Here is a 19,970-nt window from a genome sequence, read left to right on the forward strand (position 1 = left end):
ACACACACACACACACAAGCACAAGCATTGTCATAGCCCACACTGATTTTCAGTCCTCTCTACAGCGTATTATCCGAGGTTTCTCCAGATTTCCTCTCCAGACTAATTAGCAAAGGTTGGCATCCGTACCCATCTGGGGCTGCTCACTAATTGCGGTCACTTAGTGTTGTCCTTCCCATCTCTTCTGGAAACATTTCCGTTTCCCTCCCTTGGCGTTCACTAGGTTTTGCTTCTCTGGATTTTCTGATCTATTAAAGTGTTCAAATGTCTGGGACTAAGTTCTCTCTGCTCAGTCACTCATCTGATTCTACCAGCACTGAGCAGAGAAGGCTCTCACCCAATCTTCCCTCGGACTCCCAAGGACACATTTAAATGCCAGTCTCTATTTACACTTATAATGGACATCTTATAGTTAATTTCCTTAGAATTTTTGATTATTCACCAAACAACTCATACTTCCTACAGTGTTTCTCTTTGAATTTATCTTCAGAATATATGTTGAATCCAATAATGGTTTGAACCATAATATTTATCTACTATATATAGGAATAGCATCCTGATGGGCTCTTTCCTTGACTGGTTGGAGACTATGGATCTGTTACTTCTTTGCTCTGTACTTACCATTTTATACTCTGTATTCCAGGGCCCCAGATAGGATCTCCTGCCTCCTTGACCTCCATGGAAGTTCTACTAGAGGAAGGAAGGATGAAGGAAGGAAAGGAGAACTTCCAGGAAACTAAAAATTTCTGTTTCTCCATGGATTCAGTAGTGTGGCACGAGCTGGCATTTCTGTCATGGAAGGAGAGATAAGCGTGTTCCTGTCTCTAGGAATTTCTTGGACAAGGTGGCCCCTAGTCCTAGAGGATGGCAGTCACAGTGTCTCGAAATGGCACAGAAGTGGGCAGTACCGCCTTGAGTTCCAGCTGAGATTCACTGGAGCAGTTTTTTGATCTTTGAGACCTACCCTCCCCATTCTTCCTTCTGATGATTCTTACTCCTGAAATCCCTCCTGTGTGAAGTAACTGGGTGGGTTTCTCTTTCCTGGGTGGGTTTGACTAGTTCCCATTCAGCTGTCACTGACACTTTCAGAATGTACGATGGCCTTTATTAGTCAGTCCCTCCCTCAAAACTCTCCAGCAGGTTCCTGTCACACAGAGAACAAAATGCAATGCATAGCCCTCTGTAAGCCCTATAAAGCTCTGGCCTCTGGATGTGCCTTCTCCAGTAGCTCTTGCCCACGTAATGAGTTTTAGCCTGAGCGGCTTCTCTGCTGTTCACTGAGCACTTGGACACATTTCCTCATCCAGGGCTTCTTGTCACTCTGTGTCCTTTGTCTAGAGTGTCTAGCTAACTTTCTCAATTCTGTAGCTTTCACCATGGCCCTTGAGTTGAGGCTTATCTGAGGTGCTTCTTGGTGAAGCAAGACAGGACAGTTGACAAGGCCATCCTACCCTTGCGAAAGCAAGTCAAAACAAACAGCACAGCATTCTGTCTGAAGGCTTCGGGGTTGAAGCTGGTGGACTGCAGCTGAGAAAGTAGAAGAGGAGCAGGGATCTCATGTTACAAAACAAATCAGCCGGCTGCCAAATGTTCATATCTAGCACTGTGTAGCAATGTTTAAATTAGCTCAAAGTTCACCTTAGGAGTGTGCTTGGTTATCTTTTTCTTTTAAATCTGATCTGAGAGTGACCAATTTTAAACTCGAGTTAATAAGCATTGAATGAGCATGAGTTATATAAGATAAATTGAGGCATGTATTGTGCTGTGAACTAAGAAGTATAAGTCATAGAATTCTAGTGTGAACTAGAGCAGTAATTCGTGTTATCTAAGGCAAGTTGGTCAGAGTGGCAACAAGCTGTTTTCTTCCTGAGAATGAAACTGAAGGTTTCCTTGAGAAAACACCACCATGGTGGTGCACACCTCTAACCCCAGCACTCCGAAGGCAGAGGGGGGCAGGGCTCTGTGAGTTCAAGGCCAGCCTGGTTTACATGGAGAGTTCCAGGGCAGCCAATGATACATAGTTAGACCTTGTCCCAGAGAACAAAGAAACAGAATATTGTGCATAATCACTGAAAGATTGACTCTTCATTGTCTCTTGAATATTTTTCCTTATTGGAGAAATCAATTGTCTTGGGATTTTTATTACAGTGATAAAACACTGTGACCAAAGGCAACTTGGGGAGGGAAGGGTTTATTTCAGCTTACACTTCCACATTGCAGTCCATCAGTGAGGAAAGTCAGGACACGAACTCAAACAAGGCAGGAAGCTAGAGGCAGAAACTGATGTAGAGGCCATGAAGGAATGTTGCTTACCGGCTTGTTCCTCGTGGCTTGCTCAGACCGCCTTTTTATAGCACACAGGAGAATGGCGCCTCCCACAGTGAGCCGGGTCCCCCTCAGAGCCTCTTTAGGAGTTCCCTGAGTACAGCAATTACTTCAGCCATGGGCTGGTGGCCCGAACCTGACCAGAAGGAAGCTCTTCTTGGAACTTTGTTAGGATTCTCAGGAAAGAGGCTTGAAGTGCAGAGCATGCTATGGCTTATTTTTTGACAACCAATGGAAACTGAGTCCCTGAGAATCAAGTTGATTCAGAAGAAAACAGAACTCAGAGTCAATGTCTTAGTAATATTGTACTGAATAAACAAGCTTGGAGCATATTTTTCTGCAAGCATAATTTCATGAGCCAATCAATTTCCAAATTGTAGTTTGAATTGCAACTGCCAGAAGAGTTTTCTTGGGTACACACAGATTTTGGGGGTGCCAGGGTATAGTTTCTTATCTTGTCCTCTTGACAATGCCACTTTGTAGCTTAAAAAGAATTTTTCTTTAATTGATATTCTCTCCCTTTCCTTTTTTCTTTCTGTCTGGTCCCCTTCCTTCCTCCTGCCTTGAAGCCCTGGGCTCGCTGAATCCTCCTGAATCGCTGTCCTGTGTAGACAGGCACACAGCGTACGTACTTCATTTTTCTTTTTAGTGATGGGCACAGAACAGTGTTTGATTAATCTCAAGCTGGAATTTCAGCACTCTCTATTTGGAGATGAAGCTGCGAACTATTAACTATTCATACTGGCTCTTCTCCAGCAAACATTGTACCAGGGGAAATAACGTTTAACTAAGACTGTAGTCTCTAGTGGTCTGCTGGGATTTTGTGTTTTTTCTTAACTTTGACAAAACATACAAAGCAACTCCCTAAGCGTAGGCTCTAAGCTCCATTAGCATCAGCATCGTGGAGGAGCTCACTGTTTGCCCACTCATGAGTTTCATGCTGCTCTACACAGCAATCGCTCAGATTCACTAACAACATTTTAATTAAAAATTAAATAAAATTTAATAAAAATTTAATAAAATTTTGTGTGAACATAGACATTTGAAGAAAATACATAAAATATAAAAACTAAAATGTCTCCTCTCATGCATAAATTGAAACCTTTTAGTACATTTTATCCTAGCATAGCTTCTGTTATTTATAGATGTAAGGTCATACATGATGTTTTTGTGACGTCCTTCCCCATCTATTTGTTAAGGATGTGGATATTCATAATTATGTCTATCGGTTTCTTGTGTCACCTGTTTGCTGCTTCCCAATGAGTAGACACTGAATTGCTTCTCTCTTATTTTGCTTTGGTAAGTGCTTCTCTTTTGAAAAAATAATGAAGTGAATGTCCTATATTTATGAATGAGTAACATTCCTGGGCCCTTCCTTAGGACCAGTCATAGTGTATACACTGTAACTGTCTCTACACTGCAGAGATTGTTGCAATTTTAATTTTCAGGAGTGAATGTGAGACCATCAGTCTAACATAAAATATGTGTCACCTGAGTTGGTTTAGAGGCCCAGTTTGTTTACTATTTATGGACCCATTGGCTGCTCTTCTACCTCAGTTTGCCGCTGCATCGCTAAAAGAGTAGTGTGTTTTATGTCTGGAATTGTAGGCTCTGTACTTTGGAGGCACAATCATTATAAAGAAAGCATCTGAACTCTGGCCTGTGCTAGTGCTTCTGTGAATTGAACTCTGAGCTCTCTGGTGTGTCAAACTAGCCTTGACATGGATGGGTGCTTGTCAGGAGAAGAGCGTATTTAAATTTGGTCAAGATAGGGTCAAACTCACTCTGTAGACCAGGCTGGCCTGGAACTCACAGAAATCTGCCTGCTTCTGTCTCTGAGTCCTGGGACTAAAGGTGTGCACCAACACACACCCAGTTTAGGACAGGGATCTTAATAAAGAGACATGAACCTGAGATTGATTGTGTACATAAACTTTCACCCCCTAACCTTTTACCACTTTTTCTGTTTCAAAACCCTTTGAGCTTGCCTAATCAAAATAGATTATTTTCTTATCTTCAATTTGATTTGTAAATCATGTGGTAGATTATATTGACTGTAGAAGACTCACTTTATGATGGTACCATTAACCTTTAAATGCCTTTCCTTTCAGCACCAATCTCTAGACCAGTGAACAAAGAGGAAGCTCCCACTGAAGGCAGCGTACTCAGCTCCTTACGCCTACTCTTCCAACCCATAGATACCTGGCTTTCCACAAAACAAGTCTGAAAGCAAGCTATAACCAAGAACACAGCTTGAAGACAGTGTGAACATCAGAAACAGATTCAAATACAGAGGAGCCTATGGACCTATCAGACTGGAAGTTTAAAATAATTGGTTAACATGCTAAGGGGATAACATTAAAACATTACGTATGAGTAAGGTAAACATATAGATGAAAACATTTTAAAAATGTATTTTTAATTTTTAAATATAACTGCTTAGTCATCTCTCCAACTCCAGATGAAAGCAATGAGGGGCCAGATATGGCAACACCAGGAATTGGAAGACTAAAGTAGAAAGATTATGATTTTGAGGACAGCCTAGGATACATAGTGACACCCTGTCTTGAAACAGAAAAAATAAAAAATAAAAATTTTAAAATGTGTTTAGTTCTTTAATAGATTGGACCCAGTTGAGAAAAGAATAATGTTAAGAAGCTGTCATTATCAGACTCCCCAAAGGAAAAGTACGGAATGGAAGAATAAGAAGGACATGGCAGCTCTGGGCTCAGTGGCATGTGCCTGCCGCACATACTTCTCATGAAATACTCACTAAAAAAAAACAACAAAAGGAACAATATCCAAGAGCTAAGGGACTACTACCAAAGCTGTAAAACAACCAAAGCACCTGAAGAGGAAGAGAGAGGAACGTGAAATACCCGTGAGAATTTTCAAACAGTAACTACAAACACACAGCTCCTAAGCTTTCTCCCAGCGCCTATGTCCAGTAGCTCACAATTACCTGTAACTCCAGGTCCAAGGAATCGGACACCTTGAGGAAACCCCCCGACAGCACATGTGCAGACAGCAGAATATCAAAGACATGAAGAAAATATGAAAATCGGAGAAAATCGTGCTAACACTGAGAACAACTACATCAGACTGTTCAGGAACCACAAAAGCAAGACAAGAATGGAGCAACACATTTAAATTATTGAAGGGAAAAACAATAGTCCTTTGAAATGACGAAAAAGAATCAGCTTTCACCATATCCTGGCTGGTTTTATGTCGACTTCACACAAGCTAAAGTCATCTGAGAGGGGAACCTCAGGTAAGAAAATCCCTTCAGAAGATGAGGCTGTGCCCAAGCCTGCAGGGAGTGGTGGCCATCCCTGGGCTGGTGATCCTGGGTTCTATAAAAAAAAAAAAAAAAAAAAAAGAAGAAGAAGAAGCAGGCTGAGCCAGTTCTGTAGAGCAAGGCAGTAAGCAACACCTCTCCATGCCTCTGCCTCAGCGCCTGCCTCCAGGTTCCTGACATTCTGTGAGGATGAGCAGCAATGTGGAAGTGTAAGCTGAATAAACCCTTTCCTCCCCAACTCGCTTTTTGGTGTTGGTGTTTCAATGCAGTGTTAGAAATCCTAAGTAAGATACACTTTGAAGAAACAAGAGAGAGAGTTAATTCAGGACTTGAATATGAGGAACTACATGGGACACAGGTTCAGGACTCTCCAAGTGCCACATCCCAGTGAGGGAGCAGTTACGTGAAAGTTTTATAATTACAAAACAAAATGATAAGTCAACACACTTGTATATGTTGGGAGCAACCTTGTTTGAACATTAAGTGCTCTGCCAGCCATAAGTGCTTACTGGCACAAAGTCTTGGCCTCCATGGGAAAGTACTAACCCAGTTGAAAATTAGCTGCCTCAGTGGATGAGAACAAGTAGCTATAAATCCTACTGTTAGGTATCTAGCAACCCATTTTATTATGAGAATAACTGCTATAGATTTTGCAGTTAGGTATCTAGCAATCCATTTTGTTATGAGAACAACTATCTATAGATCTTGCGGACAGGTGCCTAGCTACCAGCCCAGTTGGGAACAAACAGCTATGGATCTCATGGACAAGTACCTAGCAACCTATTCTGTTCTGTTCTCCCTAACGAACTTCTTACCTAGCCAATATCCTGGCCTTGAGAACACCCGCACTCCTCAGAGACAAAGTGACCCTACTCCCTCCCCTCACACCCTATCCTGCTTCTATGAGTATATAACTGGGGTGGAAAAAATTGAAATTTGTCAGCTTGATCAGACTTCTTCACTTGCTGTCTGTTCTTTGTGTTTCTTGTCCCTTTGTTCTCTTCCAGGTGGTCCCCCAGTCCCCGTTCGACTGCCCCGAGGGCCGGGGCATTTATAAATACTTTGGTATGTTCCTTGGGTAGAGAAGGGTTACAGTAAAGTGGGGGAAACTCTGCCCTAGGCCTCACATGCACTTTGATGGGATGTGTATTCTTTTGGTTTGTGGGAACTATCGGTTGGCGCCTTCATTCCAAAGGATGTGCCTGGTAGCTACAAAGATGTTAGGTGATGCACAGAGGCAGGGAATACATGTCTATTAAGGGGTCTAAAGGTGGCCCAAGGTGATTTGGGTGTGGTCGTACAGCATTGCAGCTTCTCCACATCATTGAAGTTCTAGTTAACCAACCTCTGTAGTCATAGCTTTCCCAGAATTCTCATTCACAGAAAGCAGAGAAGAAAAACTCTATACCCAACTTGTACAGCAAACCACATAACTAAAGGTATGTGTTCGTAGGCTTGCCTTGTGCTCCTTACTGAGAAGAAAATAGTGTAGATTGGAAATGTAGATTCACAAAGTTAGACATGATAGGAAGACAAAGAAAAGAAAGACTAGTGTGGGCCCCAGCCCTAGTGCCAAGAGGAGAGGAAGGTTACAATAGACTGGAAGGTTGAAGAGAATCAGAGGCACACAGGCAAGCACAGGCACACGTGTAGACCTACACTCACTGAAGTTAGGCACACACAGGCCTTCATAGGCTGGCTGGCAATGGCAAAGCGAAGGCAAAGGGCTTGACCTCAAAGTCATATGTATACAAAATCACACAACAGTATCATTCTGCCAGAAACGGCTATATAGCCAATGACGTCATTGCTTACTTCAGAATTCTCTGAACATCTGACGCCACCATCTCTAACTAACTCATACTGGATATCTATGTCAGTACCATGATGTCTAAACATAAACTGGCCCATATGGACTCCTGTTCCCTATGTGCGGGGAGTGGAAGGGGTTTGGGTATAGCCTCTCTCCAGCTGAGTGTCAAGAATTTCAACATTCTCTGTGATGATTGCCAATAGAGATGATACTCATTGTATAGAAGGACGAACGTTAACATAGGAAGGAGTCAGCTAAGGCCTAAACCTATATGGCCTTTCAATATGATTAAACATTTGTTTACAGGTTTTTAAAAAAGATTTATTTATTTTATGTGCAAGAGTACACCATTGCTCTCTTCAGACACACCAGAAGAGGGCATCAGATCCTATTACAGATGGCTGTGAGCCACCATGTGGTTGCTGGGAATTGAACTCAGGACCTCTGGAAGAGCCATCAGTGCTCTCAACCACTGCCATCTCTGCAGCCCTACAGTTTGTTTTTTTTTTTTTAAACAACTTTATTTGCTGTGCAGCTTTTACCTTATCAGCTGTAGTACATCAGGAGTCACCCCATAATCTCACTTACCAAAAAGAAAAGGTTTCTTAACAACCCTTTAAGAAGTCACACCAGTGGCTGGAGAGATGGCTCAGTGGTTAAGAGCACTGATTGCTCTTCCAAGCGTCCTGAGTTCAAATCCCAGCAACCACATGGTGGCTCACAACCATCTGTAATGAGATCTGATGCCCTCTTCTGGTGTGTCTGAAGACAGCTACAGTGTACTTACACATAATAAATAAATAAACCTTAAAAAAAAAAAAAAAGAAGTCATACCAGGAGCCACCCCAAAACAATATAATACTGCTACTGTGAAGGCAATTGCAGACTGATGTGTGAGTTTGATCCTGGAGCCTACATGGTAGAAGGAGAGAACGGATTCCTGTAAGCTATTTTCTGATCTCTACCTACAGGATACATACACACACACACACACACACACACAGGACACACACAAAAGCAGAAGAGAAAGGAAAAGAGCATAAATAGAAAAATAAGATAAATGTTAACCCAACCATACCTTTCCAAAACAGTTAAAAACAGGGGAATAAAAAGATGCTCTTGTCAATAGTAAGAGGACAGAGACTCAGCTCCACCGTGCAGCCCTCACTGGTCTGAGGAGTTCTCTGAGATTATCAGGGACTGCGACTCCAGCCAAGTCATTGTTTGTGGCTTCAGCACTGCAAGGGATTTCAGGACTAGCTAGTTTCAGTGAAGAAAAGTTGGTGGTTTTATTAATGATTTCAATATAGGCCTAAGCGTGAGGGTTAAGTGAGGTTCTAAGAAGAAAGTGTGAGGCCCCTGAGTGTGAGCACAGGCTCCTCAAGGGAGAAGAAGCAAGTAGCTGTTTAACATCAGTTGGACTCACCATTTCAATGGCTTCTAAGTCACAGCTCTAAAGGCCTGCCCCCATATGCTCAGTAGTTTATGAGGTTCCTATGGAGACCCCTTGGATGGGATTAGAACCTGATAATATAAAACTGGAAGCCACTAGAATTGAACAAGGGTTGGGTACATATAATTTCTCTGTAAATGGGGCTTCTGGTGGATTCCTAGAACATTCCAGTTTATGGTTAGGAATGTAGAAAAGCCTTAAGCAATCGGTAACTGTGCTGGAATTCTTGCTTTTCTGCTGCCAAAAGCTTTTAACTGGAACCCAGATGGGGCCCCTCTGCTCGTGTTTCCCCCAATTCTCTGTCTCCCTGTCTGCTCTCACCTTGCTCTCCTCTTTTTTTTTTTTTTTTTTAAATTTATTTATTTTATTATGAGTACATTGTCGCTGTCTTCAGACACACCAGAAGAGGGCATCAGATCCCATTATAGATGGTTGTGAGCCACCATGTGGTTGCTGAGAATTGAACTCAGGACCTCTAGAAGAGCCGGTCCAGTGCTCCTAACCGCTGAGCCATCTCTCCAGCCCCACCTTGCTCTCCTAATGTTCTAAAAGCTACATATGGAAAACCTACAGTCAATATCATACAGATGTTAACTCAGACCCAGGGAAGAGTGCTGCCTGCCCACAGCTAATCCTGCACAGACATGCTCACAGGCCAGTCTGATCTACACACTATCTCACTAAGACTCTCTTCTCAGGTGATTCTAGGTTGAATAAAGCTGACCACCTCACAGTGCAAATCTGAAAATGAAATTAATAAAATAGGCCTGGGTCGGGCTTGCAGCTCCCTAGCAGAATATATGCTTCACACACGCATGACTGGTGATTCTACTGTCAGCTTGTTAACCAGGGAATCTGGGGCTCCTTCTGAGGGTTCTTAGTCCCGTTAATAAATAGAATTTAAAAATAACTCAGAAGGAATCCCAAAGACCATGTTGTAGAGTTAAAAAGAAAATAACTGGGCAGACCAGCTGAAAATCCCAGCAGCTACTGGAAGGAGGGAGATGGAGGGAAAGTACTGCCTTTTAAATTAGGTGGAGAGATCAGAGAGAGATTGAGGAGCAAGTCAGGGTGTGCAGAGAAGCATGCATGGGCTTTTTGGCTGGTATCTGAAAAAGAGAGAAAGAGAAAGGAAATTAAAACACACACACACATACACACACACACATGTGCTGGGTCACAGATTTGAGTTCAGAGTACACCAAGCTCCAGGCTCTTTCAGGACAAAAGATTATGCCAGGAACACATGGTAAGACACAGAGATAGACAGCGTTTATTAAGAAAACCCAAGCCCCGAGTCTTACCCCCAGTTCTATAGCAGCCCAGCTGCTGCACCTCTCTCCTCTCTGCTTTACCTGCAGCTGGTCATACAGATCTTCTAGTAAACCCTCCTCCCCACTCACCCCTCTGCCTCGGCCCTAACTCCAGCTGACTTGCCAAGCCTTCCAGAGAAGTAAGTAGGCCAGCTAAACAAATAGGTGAGCTCCAGATTTTCACTTCCCCTCGTTCCCCCAAGTCCAACCCCCTAGTCTCATCCCCAGCACTGGAGCAGACCATCCACTGAGGCCTCTTCACACCGTAGGCCCTCACCCCTACTCCCACTCCCTATCTCTCACAGGACTAGGCAGATGGAACATCTGCTCTCTTTCCTCCCGTGGATCCCTTCACCTGCCCCTGTCCAGCTCACCTGCATTCTTAAGTATCAGCTCCAGATACCTAGAAACACAGTGTACCCAGAACCCTCTGTGGCCACACCTACCAGGGTCCCAGAAGCACTCCCTATCAGCTACCACACAGCCACCACACCCTTCAAAGAACCAGAGTGAACAACAGAAACCAAGAAAGAAAACACCCACTCAACAAAGACAAGACTAGATAGCAGCACCTAGAATTACAATCATCCCAAACCCAGATCCAAGACTGTATGTCTCCACTAGAGTCCAGCAGCCCTCCTACAGTAGGTCCTGAGAATTGAAACACGGCTGAAGCATAAGATAAAGACTTTAGCAGAGCCTTTATGAATATGATAGATGTCCTAAAGAGGAAATAAATAAACCCATTGAAGAACTCTATAAAAACACAAACAGTGGAAGAAAATGAATAAAACTGTTCAAGACCTGAAAGCAGAAATAGAATTACTGTAGTAAACCCAAACCGAGGGAAATATGGAAATGAAAAAATTAAGAACTTGAACGGGAAAATGAGAGGCAAGCTTCACCAACAAAATAAAAGAGATGGAAGAGAAAATTTTAGGCATGTAACTGTTATGGTTTGCATATGCTTGGCCCAGGGAGTGGCAGTATTCGAAGGTGTGGCCTTGTTGGAGTAGGTGTGGCCTTGTTAGAGGAAATGTGTCACTGTGGGGGTGGCCTTTAAGACCCTCATCCTAGCTACCTGGAAGCAAGTATTCTGCTAGCAGCCTTCAGACAAAGATGTAGAACTCTCAGCTCCTCCTGCCTAGATGCTGCCATGCTCCCACCTTGATGAGGATGGACTAAACCTCTGAGCCTGTAAGCCAGCCCAAAGTAAATGTTGTCTTTTATAAGACTTGCCTTGGTCATGGTGTCTGTTCACAGCAGTAAAACCCTAACTAAGTAAGACAAGACAGAAGAAATGGATACTTTGGCAAAAGAAAGTGTTAAATCTGAAAAAATTTTGGCACAATATATCCAGGAAATCTGCCAGACTATGAGAAGACCAAATCTACAAATAAAAGGAACAGAGAAAGGAGAAGAAACCCAGATTAAAGGCACAGAAAATAGTTTCAACAAAAATCATAGAAGAAAATTTCCCTGACCTAAAGAAGGAGGTGCCTATCAAGGTACAAGAAACATACAGAACACCAAATAGACTGGACCAGAAAAGAAATTCCCCCTAGCACATAATATCAAAATTCTAAATTACAGAACAAAGAAAGGATATTAAAAGCTGCAAAGGGAAAAGACCAAGTAACATATTAGGGCCGACCTATCAGAATAACACTTGACTTCTCCATGGAGACTCCAAAAGCAAAAAGGGCATGGGCAGATATTCTATAAACTCTAAGAGACCACAGATACCGGCCTAGACTACTATCTCCAGCCTAACTTCCAATCACAATAATTGGAGGAAAAGATATTCTAAGATAAAAAAAATCAAATTTAAGTACTATCTAACTATAGAGACACCTGCTCAACCATTTTCACTGTTCTATTCATAATAGAAGTTGGGATAATCTAGATGTCCATTAACAGATGAATAATAAAGAAAAAGTGATACATATACACAATGGAATATTACTCTGCTGTTAAAAATAATGAGTTCACAAAATTTGCACTAAATGGATGGAAGTTGAAAAAGATCATCCTGAGTAAGGTAGCCCAAACCACAAAGCCAAATATTGTATGCACTCACTTATGTGAGGATGTTAGATGTTAACTCAAAGGTAGACAAGCTACAATCTGTAGAAGCACAGAGACTAAGTAAAGGAATGGGGGAAGGACAGACAGATCTCCCTAGGAAGGGGAAATAGAATAGATAGTTGTGCCTGGATGATGGTGGGGTGAAGTAGGAAGTCAGTTGGATGGTGTTTGCTGGGGCAAATGTGTAAAAGTGGACACAGGTGTGAAAGGCTCAGGCAGACTTGTGAAGGAATGTTTCGCTGAAGCAGACATAGGAAAGAGGATGTTCTACTAAAGTAAGCACATGAAAGGACACGTGATGTAGGCTTCTTTGTTAATGACATGCATGAATTGGTCCACCTTGCATTTCATTCTTGAGCTGCATTTGTCAGGATTCCACAGAGAGAAATGCACTAAAAAAACTTCTGGTGGCGTGCTGCAGTTTCTTGCCACTTCTGCTGACTTAGGCTGATTGGATGCATGTGCTGAGGCAAGGCACGTGGAGGACACGTGATGTTTGGAGGGTATAAATAGGACTTCATGGAGTGATGGAAACAGAGCTTGGCTTTTGGTACAGCTAGCTCTGCAATTCTTGTGGGTCTCTCATCTTCGCTGGTCTTTGATTCTCTGAGAGAGGCACAGCAGAGAACTTCTGGTATTCCTGCTGGTCCCTCCTGCTGACTCAAGCCAGGGCTACACAGAGAAACCCTGTCTCGAAAAAAACACCAAAAAAAAAAAAAAAAAAAAAAAAAAGAAAGAAAGAAAGAAAGAAAGAAAGAAAGAAAGAAAGAAAGAAAGAAAAGGTTACAGTGGGGGTTGGAACAGGGGGATCAACCAGGGAGAGTAAGAGGAGAAGGGGATGAGAGAGAATGTGGGGGAGGGACAACTAAAACTAAGGCCACTTGAGAGGTCATATGGGAATCTAATATATAGATGCTTCCTAAGTGATAGGCATTTATTAAGGCAATCTAATGAAATCAACAAATTATGGGCGAGACAGAATCCCAACTAGACATCTTTCATCACCAAATGAAGCTTCATTACTGGGAATGGGTTACATCTAATCAAGTTGCTGGCCAAAGGAGTCCCATGGGAACTCCCAAACAACCCAGGCGGTTCCAAAGGCCTGGGACCTTATAGGCAAGACCCGATTGCTGAAAATAACATCTACACAACTCATTGGAGAACTAGAGCTGGTGCCCACTTAGAGCCTTTGTCCCTACTTGCTAGTGCTCTTGGCACTGGACAGTACTCTGCAGTCTACTAAAGGAGAAGTGTAAGCACCAACCCAGCTACGAACCCTTCCCGCTACAATGGTGGCCTGCCTGAAAGACATATCAGTGCCATGGGGGCACAATGCTTGTGGGAGGATCCAACCAATATCTGCCTCAATTTAAGGCCCACTCCATGAGATGGAACCCATACCTGATGGTGCTCAAGTAACCAAAAACCTTAGACTGTATAACTCAGGGACCAAGGGGGATACTAAATACAACTGTTCTCAAAAGAAGCTCAGCAGTAGATAGACGCCTAACAATACTCTGCCATACTTATAGGTCAGTGCCTTGCTCAACCATCATCAGAGAAGCCTCTTCCTGTCACAGATGGGAGCAGACCCAGAGACCCACAGCCAGACAATAAGCAGGGACTGAGTGAGGCTCAGGGAACCTGTGGGAGAAGAGGCAGAAGGAGTGGAAGAGCCAGAGGCACAGAGGACACCAAGGACAGGGCCTTCTAATCACAGGACCGATGCAAGCATGAACCCACAGAGTCTGAGGTAGCACGCGCGCAGGGTCTGCACAGGTCTGCACCAGACAGGGTCCTGGAGCTGAGAGAAGTGGACAGATGCCCCATCCCTAAGCCAGAAGCTATCTCCAAGTGATAACAGCTTGCAAATAAAAAAAAAATAATAACTGCCTCCGAGGGAGACTCACTAGGGAAACAAACTACTCTTAAGGGTAGGCTGCACGCCCAGCAGGAGGTGGCCAACAGAAAAACACTCTCAGTGACATCTTTGGAGGTTCTTTGTCTCATAATGCCATTATCAGGGTCACTTGTTTTTGAATTTCATTTTTACTCTTATTTATTCTTTTTCTCCTTCCAGCTTTTACATACATACTTTGCATATATATTATGGCTTACAGTTTTGTGTTCTTATGGGATTCCTGGACGTGCGACAAGTGTGTGTCTCTGTGTCTGTATCTGTTTCTTGTGCCTTTTCTTGGGAGCTTTTCCTTCTACTTGTTTGTTTGGCCCCATTCCAATTAGTTTCTTTTTTTTTAAATCTTATTATTTTTTTAAAAATTATTATCCCTTAGATACCCATCTGTTTTCTAATGAGAGACACAAAGGGGTTGGATTTAGATGGGAGGGGAAGGGGAAGGAACTGGGAGGAGTAGAGGGAGGGAAAACCATAATCAGGACTTATTGTATGGGAAAATCTATTTTCCTTTTTTTTCTCCATGATATTTTTATTGATTATTTGGGAATTTTCTCCCACTTACCACCCCAAAAAAGAAGAAAACAAAACCAAAAAACAAGCCCAATTTGTGTTGCCCATATACTCAGTGGAACATGGTCACACTCCCGGTGGCCAGCCCTTTAAAGAAAACTGGGCCCTTCCTTCCCCTCACACTCGACAGAAACCACCCACTGTGGACAGCTACACTTCAAGCATCCTCACCGCAATGTTTTAAAGTTCTTTTTAACAGCTTTCTGTCTAGGCTCTTGCTTTTTAAAGTTTTTTTTTTTAAATCTATTTTCAATAAGAGAAAAAAAGTAATTTTTAAAAAAGAAAGAAGAGGCCTTCCCAGGAATGGAAGCAGACTGTGAACTGAGAAGGGAAGACCCCCAAGTGCTGGCCGCAGAGGCACAGAACTCTCTCAGAAGGACATTTCTCTCACAGAGCTCTGGCCTCTCCATATGACCAGCTTTTCTTGCTCAGGCTCTTGGCAAATGAAACGCAGGAGAGGAAGAGTTCCCAGGCTTCCTCTGCTGACTGGCTTTCATCTGATAATCTTGATACTTCAGCCTGTGGTTCCCACTCTCTTCCCACAAGCACACTCGCACACACACAGGTGGGCACACACGCAATTCTGCTTTCAGCAACCCCGAAAAGAAACGGAGGAGGAGGGTGCAAATGCTTGTAGATTACAACATCAAGACGCTAATGATCTAAGTGTTGAGTAACAGGAAAAATGTGTTGTTACTGGTGTGCCTGGAAGGAATGAGTTATCTTTGTGTTTCTTTGTATCATTGGTTGGTTGGTCTGGTTTGCCAGGCAGGGTTTCTCTGTCTAGCTTTGTGTGTAGTCCTGGCTGGCCTGGAACTCACTCTGTAGACCAGGCTGGCCTCAAACTCAGAGATTCTCCTGCCTCTGCCTCCCGAATGCTGGGATGAAAGCCATATGCCACCACTGCACAGCTCGAATGAGGGACTCTAAAAGAGCTTTGTGCCTCTCTCACCCAGGGCATTGGAAGTCCCCTGGGAATTGCATTCCGGAAAGTGGAAAGACAAAAGTCTGAATTAGCCAAAGGGAAAACTCTTCTCCTGGAAAGAGAGTGGGGTAAGAACATGACGCTCAATGGTGAGCACATCTCGAGCAGGATCACACTTGGGCCAGGATCACCTAAATATGTGCATTTCTTGCCTTACATTTAAACTTGACCCCCATGTTAGGATGGGTATGGGGAATAAGTCGCTGGACCTGTCTTCCCAATGGGTCACATGGACTAAATTACCTTTTTCAGCTAAGTTGGTCTTTAATTGGCTTATTGAGGACAGGTGGCTGAGCCTGGCCTATTTGGGCTGCCTAAGGCACAGGATCTGACCCTGACGATAATAACATTTTTGGCAACCATGAAGGTACATTTCTGGATGTCTTGTGTTTGCAGCAGCTTGATCCCAGATGAAGAGGAAAGATTGGAGAAACCCCAGCGACTGGGGGAGTAATTTTATCCAAATTGTAAAGGAAGAAGAAATAAAGCTGCCTTTGTTCACAGATCACATAATAGGCTGTATGGAAATCAGAAAGCCCATTGTCCCAACCAGCTGGGAGGCTGAAGAAGGTGGCAGGTCTCAGTTGTCAGGGCTCAAGAGACACTGAGATGGATGTCCTTTGGGGTAAATGAATGACTAGTGCCATAGAAAGACAACCTGGTAGGGACTCTGAAGAGCATTCAGAACAATGGGCCTAAGATGGAGTCCCTTCCTACAGGTTTCAGAGATGGAGGTCTCATACCATGTAGCTGATGAATTGCCCAGGGTACACGCTTACATGCTTGCAGTTAGACTGATTCCCAGGGGGTAGTGATAGGGGAAAGGTTGGTGGTTTGTCTCTATAGTGTGTGTGTGTGTGTCTCCATCATGTGAAACATGTTACTTGGTAACCTTCCTTTGGGAAAGCCAGGATTACAGAGTCACTGACAGCCAAAGGACAGTCGTTGCTTTCTTTTTCTTTCTTTCTTTTTTTTCCTTTCAGCTTTTTGGAGACAGGTTTTCTCTGTGTAGCCCAGGGCATCCTGGAACTCACTCTGTAGACCAGGCTGAACTCAAACTCAGAGAGCCACCTGCCTCTGCCTCCCCAGAGCTTTCTGCCTCCCCACCACTTTCTGCCTGGCTTCTTTGTCCTTTTTATATAGCATTTATGAAGACAGAGAAAGAAGCTACTACAGATGAGCACGAGCCCTAAACCTAATAGAAATATGGTGAATTCAAGGCTGGGAAATTCGGTGAGATTCTCTGTCTACAAATAGAAAAAGAGGAAAAAAAATCTAAAAGACTAAAATCCTCTCTGGCATCAATAGTCAATTACACAAGTTTGCAGGGTACAAGCTTAGTATAGAAAAGCCACTAGTTCTATATCAGCATTAAACCATTTGAAATTGGAGTTAGAATAAGATAGACTAGAAAGAAAAACTGGGGACATGTCAAATGTAAATGCAAAAACCACAGCTCTTATCTTAAAGGGAATAAGAGAGAATTTATCCTTGAGTCATTTTGAGTGAGCATGGCCCAGGGACACAGAGCTAGGTTACCCCAAATTCCATATGGAAGCAGTCTCATGAAGTTTTATAGTTTTATCAAACAAAGAAATTCATAAATTGAGGCAAATTTAAAATACATTGGTAGGTACACCAGAGAGATGCCTTACAGCAATATGGGGGAAGCTTTCCCCAGGCCTTGAATGTTCTCTGATGACATTCTTAGCTTTTGGGTTGGTGTGGGAAGCAGTGTAAATGCTTCCTCCCTCTGCTAATCAGGAAAGCACAACTCTATGGGTCATCTAGGACTTATCTTTCCTACAGTGACTCACACTTGTCTTTTTCTCAATAAAAACAGCATATGGGCTCATCTCTACCTTTTTACATCTTGTTTATTTTAAAACTTACCGGGCAAGCTTAGCTGAGTAATTTTCTCCTTTAAAGTCTAGTGTGGTACTGCGGGAATACCTTGACCAAGTTGGGGCTGGGGAGAGTTAGAGTAGTAGGCATTCACAGGGGTGTAGTATTTTCTGTTCATTTGTATCTGGACCATAAGCTGGCTTGAGGCAACTTTGAAACGGAGTCATCAGATTTTATTTCTAGCAGGTAATACATTTTATGACAGCTCTTGTCCTTTGAGACTGGCCACTTGGGGTGAGATGTCATTTGTCATTAAGTGTTAGGCGGTAATTATTTCTATAAAGCATCTCAAGCCAGCCATGAGAATCTAACTGTTAGAGATTGGGGCTTCTGCTTTTCATTTTTGGCCTTTCTGTCTTTGTTTCCTTGAAGAGATAAGTGAGCTCAAATCACTGACAGAGGTATCGGAACTGCTTTAGAGTTAAGAATGGCATCAAGGAGACCTGGTTGTCGTTACAAATCTGTCACTGGCTGTAGGACCATGCCTTTCTTTCTTTTCCCATTGCTACGATAAGATACTCTGCTCAAAGCAACTAAAAGCAGCAGCAATTTGTTTTAGCTCACAATTCAAGGCACAATCCATCATCTCAGTGAACTCAAGGCACCAAGAGCTTGTAGTAGCTGGTCACATTGAATCCCCAGTCAGGAGATAGGAATGAATGTATTCATGCTCTCTCACTTTCTTTACTCTTGTACAGTCCAGGATCTCCTTAAGAGAATGGTGCCACCACAATGGACAGGTCTTCCCAGCTTAAGTAATGCAATCACAGGCATGCCCACATGCCAACCGAATCTAGATAATCCCTCACTGAAACTCCCTTCTTAGATGATTCTAGACTTTGTCAAGTTGACATTAATGCTAACCACCATGGACCATATGGCATAAAAAGCTTGAGCTACATTTTCAGAGAGAGGCAATGTGATTTTTTATGAGGTTGGAGTCTGAAGTGAAGCATTGATTGGAGGTCAAGAGGTCCTCAAAGGTAGGAGCCAGGTGTTGGAGTTAATTATAATGGTTGTTATTCTGAAGACAATACTGTCTGGAGCTTAGTGGTCTCCAATCTAAAGGAGAGCATCATATGAGAAGGTTAAGTAAGCAAAAGCCAAAGACACCGAGCAGAATTAAAAACAACATAGGCCAACAGAAAGCTATATGGTCATTAGCAGCCTCAAAGATCTCAAGGAGGCACAATCCCTGCCAGGGGTCTGTGCCAAATTTTTAATTTGGACTTTCTAATATTTTGACATTTTATTTTATTTTTAAGTGATCTCCCAATACCTCTCCTGAAATAATAACCCAGAAGCAACAAGTTTCACATAAGGGGGGTGCATGTGGTTCCTGCTTCTGCAGCAAGCATATGTAGGGAACATATAGGAAGACTAGCTATAGTCCAGGCTTAGTTACCACAGCCTATAGGTACACTGTAGAATGAAATTTCCATATTCATTTCTATCACTTAGGTTCAAATCTGCCAAAAGAGTCCTCTAAGAATAGACCAGCCCTAAGTTGCCCCTCCTACCACTAGGTTGTCATTAGGAATGCCAGGCATTCCTGAGATCTTTTGCTTTAGTTACATTTGAAGCAGGAATGTGAAAGTGAGAGTATGTTCTTTAGAAAGGACCCAAGATCAGGAACAGCATTTGGAAGACAGGAAATCTGAAATACTGACAACCTAGACATCAGGGACAGCCACCACCATCTATCAGCACCTTGTAGTCAAGAGGGCTAGGAGGAGGTCTGAGCCACACAGAAGATAGTCGTCTGTCCTCTCGAGGGTCACTCTAGCAGGTGGCCCTTGAATCCAAGATATCACTGGTTTGTCAGAGTGCTGTAATTGGCTGTAATTGAGAAGTTCTGAGGCCTCAGAGATTGAATCTTTTTGGCCTTTTTGGCGTGTGTGTGTGTGTGTGTGTGTGTGTGTGTGTGTGTGTGTGTGAATTTGACACAAGCTAGAGTCATTCAGGAAGAAGGACTCTTGAGAAAAATGCCTGTATAAGATTGGTGTATAAGCAAGTCTGTCAAGTATTTTCACAATTAATGGTTCTTATGGGAAGGCTCAGGCCACTGTGGGTATTCCCATCCTTGGGCAGGTGGTCTGAGTTATAGCAAAAGAGCAGGCTGTACAAACCATGAGAAACAAGCCAGTAAGCAGCATTCCTCCATGGCCTGTTTCAGTTTCCTGCCTTGAGTTCCTGCTTTGACTTCACTCAGTGATGGAGCAGGGTTCCAGAGTTGTAAGATGAATGAATTAGATTCTTTTCTATTGCTGGGACAAAATACCATGATCCACTCAACTTA

The 19,970-nt window shown here is 43.0% G+C and overlaps 1 long non-coding RNA gene across 1 annotated transcript in view; it reads left to right on the forward strand.

Moving 5' to 3' along the window:
• Window positions 1–5,504, forward strand: part of LOC116077575 — a 6,233-nt gene extending 729 nt beyond the window's left edge. Inside the window, exon 2 of the long non-coding RNA XR_004113276.1 lies at window positions 4,437–5,504. This is a non-coding gene — a long non-coding RNA (uncharacterized LOC116077575). The remainder of the gene's footprint in view (window positions 1–4,436) is intronic.
• The last annotated feature ends 14,466 nt before the right edge of the window (window positions 5,505–19,970 follow it).

This window comes from Mastomys coucha, unplaced genomic scaffold (genome assembly GCF_008632895.1).
Source record: "Mastomys coucha isolate ucsf_1 unplaced genomic scaffold, UCSF_Mcou_1 pScaffold5, whole genome shotgun sequence".
NCBI lineage: Eukaryota > Metazoa > Chordata > Mammalia > Rodentia > Muridae > Mastomys > Mastomys coucha.